Here is a 6,210-nt window from a genome sequence, read left to right as displayed (position 1 = left end):
TCTATGTAAATTATCGTAACAGACGTAACATTTTCTTTAAACTTCACACTATATAAACATGATTAATCTGTACCAGTGATGGATTTATCAACCGGCTGGAGTCAAAGCACATTTTAGTCGGGGCGTCCAATTTAGTTCAAAATGTTGTTTGTTTTATAGAACTAGACAAATAACTTATAAGTAGTATACAATTGACTTTTCTTTGCTCAGCAACATAACCATATAATTTTATTAATAAAATCTCAGTAAATCGTGAGTTGTAAGAATATACTACACCACGGTCCCTTAATTCACAATTATTCTAATAACAGAAAAGCTAATGTAATGATGCCGATAGAGTGGAGATGCAGTACAATAAAAATATATTAGATAATGCTTTTAAAACTAAAGTGCCAAATAAACAGTATACAATGAGTAGTAGAAGCGGCATAAATTTATTAGCGTACTGGAGGCAATTGCAAAATTCCCACTGCATGTTATATGTGAACATGCAGCACTGGTTCTAACGTAAGATTTCATCAAAGTCTTACCAAGGACAATTAATTCTCATGTCGTACCAAGTTAGCTAAACGTTAGGTTAGGTTATAACATAGTCTAACACATGGTGACACAAAAGATAAAGCCCTGGCATAAAGATTTGAAAACATTCCTAGTTTAGACTCTTTTATATTTCTTCCCCTTTCAGTTGTATCCACTCGAACTTTGTGAACTAAACAGGAGACAAAAGCTATAAAGCTAATCAAGACTGGCAATTCGACATCGTTTGTCAAGCACCCACAACAGCTGTTACACAGATTAATTACTAGCCGAATAGGGAGTAATGTATGTGCGGTGATGTGTAGATAATGACATATAGTAATGATTATAGTTCCACAAACATTTGCCTAGCTCTTAAGATAAACAAGATGAACATATACAGAATGGAGTTTGTAAGCAGGTTCGAACTTTTATTCAATATCCTTTATATCGTGAAATGAATATAATTTGTTTTTTAATATATTTATTATCTCTATTTTAAGTAAATTTCCTCGTGCATCTTCAAGGGTGAATACGTAAGTATAACTACTAAACCACCTTACTAAAAAGATCGTTGCTTAGTGCCCATTAGTGATCCTAATTTCGATTATTTAAATAAACTTTTCCTTTAAATACTACTAGTTTCTACTTATACTTACTTGGAGATAAAAGGAAAATATATACAAAAGTTAAATAAATTTTCGCTCTCACGGCAGTTCAAACATCGCCCCTCATTATATTCAAATCCGTCTTAAGTTAAGACGAATTCGCCAAAACATTAGAATATTCAAATAAAGATTATATCAGTTAATTTTCTCGACCTCCGTATATAAGAACAATCTACATAACTAAAATTAGTTAAGTTTTAAAGTAATATAATCGGTACTGAACATTTAATTATGTTAGAAATGTTCCAGTTATAAAGACTGTTTTAAGCACTTTAAACTAATATAATTCGATATCTTGACATCCGTATATCATCATTCACCCACAAGTATAATGATGGAGGAATTAGTCGATCGTAGAGTAATTTTTAAAGTTTTTAAAGTTTTGGAAGTTTTCGGTTTATATATCATTAGTTTTATTCCTTAAAAATTAACTTAAAAGCATTAGCTTTACTTCTGACGTTTGTTGTTTTCAAAGCATTTGTTTAAGCAGTTTGTGCAGAAATTCGTGTTATAATATCATTATAACAGAGTAGGAGTGCAGGGTTAAGAGAATCAAAGGTATCTGAGACTGGCCATAAGTCGCAAGAAATATGTACATAATGAGTATTCAGCACAATTTCCTTGAAAGCCTTCGCGGTCGGTAAATAGGAACTTTATGCAAATAACGCTTGTTCTCTGAATTTTGCAGTCACAGCTTTTTCTAAGTGATTTCAAACGACACCCATCTACGTAATGGCTTGAGACAAGATTTAAATGATCAATTGTCTTTTAAATATATGGTAGATGGATAGTATTTTAACTTTATTTATAAGGGTAACGGAGATAACTTGAAATAAATAGTGTTACGAGGTAGGGGATCGGATAGAAAATGCCGTAGATTTCTTAATGGGTTTATTTCTTGATGTATCAGTGAGGAATTTATAAACACAAATTACTCGCAGAAATGCACTAATAGAACTACAAAATACAGTCACTAATTACTTAAATTACACACACTTCACACAGTACTTTATCACTTGTTTTTACTTCGGTGTTTATCTCTAGATATCGCATTCGAAACTAAACCAATTGGTAGCGTTTCGGCTCGCTTTTATATCCCTGGGAATAATCTTGAACGATATTCGAGAATTCTCTAGGTAGTATTGCTACTGAGTAGCGATTGCCAATTCTAGAATGTCCGTCCGACTCTTTGCCTCTTTGGCATCTTGCTCGGCGTTCTAGAGTGCTCAGGTTAACTTCGAGAAGGTTCCGAAACGTCGGAAAATGGGTTTCCTCAAAAGTGTAGCACTCGACTACACTTGTTCTGAAACTGCATGAAATAATGTTTCAGTCTCCTGAAAACTAGGGTAACATTATGCAAATTACAATTTTCTAATATGTGATTGGCCATCCTCTGAAACAGTCAGAAATCACATTTCTCAATCACACATCTGCTGAAAAGTTCAAGTGAAAAAATCTAGAAACATTACAGTCAACCCGTCTTCGTAACAATAGTTTGTTGCACGAACGTGCTTAAGTGCTTATCATAAGATTTTATTTAAATTTATTTATCTATGATTTCTATACCGTGAGTATGTATGTATATAATTTAAATTACCGGGAAACAAGATCTTAAGGACATAGTCTTTTAAAAATATAAGCATTATATGCTGGCGAGGTTCTGGTTTTGGTTCAATTATACATAGACATAAAATTTCAATATTAAAATATTCCATGGAAATTAATGTATAAAGAACTTTGACCCGGTTTTGATTCTTGTACATATACGTGTAGTTATCTCGCGGATTTGCATGTATATTGCTTTGAAGAGGTGAACTATACCAGATCGATACTAATGTCATTCTTTGAATATATGAAACATTCTTTTCCTTACAATCCTAAAATGTTCACTTACAATACTAATGAAAATATCATTCATCCATTAATTTTTATATCTTGGTTAGTCAAACTAAAACAAAATACTGTTAAATATATTAGTACTTATGTGATAGATAAGTAAAGGAACAGTCCCTATTAAAGTTCTTTTTTACTTTCGGGGATTAGTAAAATCTTTATGTCGAAGTATCGTATCCATTGTGAAATAGATAATCTTCTCAATGATAACCATTATTAATACAATGAAACAGAAAAAATACACTAAAACTAGTATTTTTTTTCTATTTCATTGTCGAGTAAGGAAATAATAGATCGGGAACATAATCAGAGACAGCACGAATAATGCGTGAAATTTAATAATTAGTTATCAATATTTACGATAGATTTTTTCAATGGAAAACTTGTTCCAACTCTCCAAAAACGTAATTTGAACTAAATGGAGGAATTTTGACAAACCTATGAGTTCGAGCTGACACCATTTTTAATATCGTAATAAAAGACAGCACCTTTAATCACAAACTATGGTTTTGCATGTAATTATTTAATAAATATTAAAAAGTCTTGTTATTTTAATATTTACTAAAACCGCATACTATATATCGGTTATGGAACGATACAAAATTATGATTGAGTCTGCCCTTGATAGAGACTGGATGCCCTACATAGAGTTTCATTAAGTGAATAAAATATTTAACGTCTATGGTGATATACAGAGATAGGGTATCACCATTATGGTTAAAAAGGCTTTATAAATTTAAAACAAAATAATTCCTTTGCAGCTCAAATAATTAACGTCATCAATGTTATAACAAGTACTCTCAGGTTGAATCCACAACTCCAAAGGGACAAGTGATTCTTTACTGAAGTCTTGTTATAGCTTATTATAACCTAGTTAGTATTGAAATAACATAACGTGAGTATTTTTTATACTTAAGTAATACGTTATTAGTTATACGCCACCCTATTGCGAAAGTAATACATATTTTTATTATTTTACTTATGACAATATTTTGTACTGTAGTATAGGTTCGGTGCGTGCTAGGGTTTTGGCTTTTTAAGGAATTAGCTATTTCCGAGGTTAGTCGACATCACAGGAGACCGAAGATTTAGTCTAGCTATTCAAAGGGGGAACGCTGCCAGTATCTTCGGGATCTAAAGGAGTCCCTTTTAATAATATACTTTAGTTATTATGTTATATTTTTTAAGGTTCTTAGTTTCAGATTTAATATGTTTTTGGTTTGTAATTAATTAAATTAAATACCTGGTTTCTTCTGTGTCAACATGGAATGTAGGAGGTCTGTTTTTTTGACATATTAAATCAGTGAGCTTTTCATTTATGGTAAAATACGTATTTAAGTTGTTAACTACGAAATCTATCTATAAAACCAATCGGTTCAAGTTCAAATTTAATGGAATTCGTATCGAATGAATGTTGGCCTACTGGCTTAAGTGTGCGACACTCCCTGTGTCAAAATCATGCCTGTGCCCCAATAGAATTTATCTTTCTACCTCAATTAGAACTTTCTCCTATGTTGAAGGCAAATCGTAAGGAAACCAGTCTGTCTCAAACTCAAAAGTCTATGTATATATTTCCTTACACATACAGGCTTATCTATTAATAAATAGATAGAAAAAAGCGCCATTCAGGGATATAGCGCCCTGTATATTATTGTTATCGAATTTATATGAACGAATTCTTCTAGAACTACATTTAGATAATAATTATTATTGAAAAAATACATAAAACAATAATTAACGATCATCAAAAATTTGAAGTTCACAGCCATGTTTATAATATTTTCCTCGTGTTCAACGGATCAGATTTTCTTTGAAAATTTGCATAATTTTTTTGTCGACTAATTCAAATTATATCAAAATAACTTGATAGCTTTAAAAACAGTGATTTTGCACAAACCAGATTTAGTATTTGTGTGTGTTGTTTAATACAACAGATACAAAGCTCAAGTACTTATTTCATAAATTTTGATTTGAAAACAGGAAATCGGTCTCCGTTTTTATAACTAGATATATGATATATATATATATATATATATATATATATATATATATATATATAATAAGTGGCTTTTAATCAGCGTTTTTATATTGCGAAAATATGGTGAAGATCTCTCTTCATTATTCACATTTGTACCATTATATATTTGTAAAACAAATTCTGACAATTTTTAGTTTGAAAATTGGATGTTTGTGACAAGAGATTTTATTTTAAATTTTACGTAAACTTGTAGGCCGTAGTTATTATTAGAAATAAAAATTCCTTTTCATTTCTCGTAATTGCAGGGAAACGGTTACATAAGGCTACATGCACAGGTTTATTGATAAACAGATTTAATAAAATATTTTAACAAATATCAAATGTAAATGCTCAAATACGTTTTACGTTACACACAAAAGCAGGGTTGGCCTATATCTGACGCCCCACACTAGGGTTTTTTTACACATTGGATGATAATACCAAATTGCTCTAAGTTAATAAAAGTATGAAACAACAAACAACATCATTATGATGATCACAAGCAGTTACTAACAACGGCTACTGGTGTTTACATTATCGGCGGCCAGAAAAATTGATGCATTCAACAATTATCAAGTACTCATTCAATATTTCTTTAACAATTTGACAGCTTTATTTCTTACTAGCGGCGTCTTGGCAGGATATTTGTTCTTAAAGACGAAAATAAATATTACATAACTGTTACTAAATTTAAATTGATTTTTTGAGCTTATTCGTTACAACATACTAAGAGGAGCTTAATGAAATATAAATAGGTTATACCATAAATTTCTCATATATTTATGCATTTTTAACGTTTGGTTGTATGAACTCAGCCTTAAAGGTTAGTATGGGACGAAAATGTTAATAGTTCTGTCCCTAAAGCTCGCGGAGAATTATTTTAAATTATTTCGTAAAGCATTGTTGGTCTTGTTTGATGACCTTTGTGTTTTGATTAATTGGACAACGACATACTCTCTCGGTTTAATTGTACAGCTATAAATATAAGATTAACATACTAAATATAGATAAGTTGTACCATTCATAATATAATATAATTCGGGAAGAAAGTGCTTTTGCAGTAAAGTCCTTTTATATCTATTTTTCTAGATCTATATCTATGAAAACTTTTTTTTT

This window comes from Pieris brassicae, chromosome 8 (genome assembly GCF_905147105.1).
Source record: "Pieris brassicae chromosome 8, ilPieBrab1.1, whole genome shotgun sequence".
NCBI lineage: Eukaryota > Metazoa > Arthropoda > Insecta > Lepidoptera > Pieridae > Pieris > Pieris brassicae.
Note: the sequence above shows the minus strand (reverse complement) of the source record.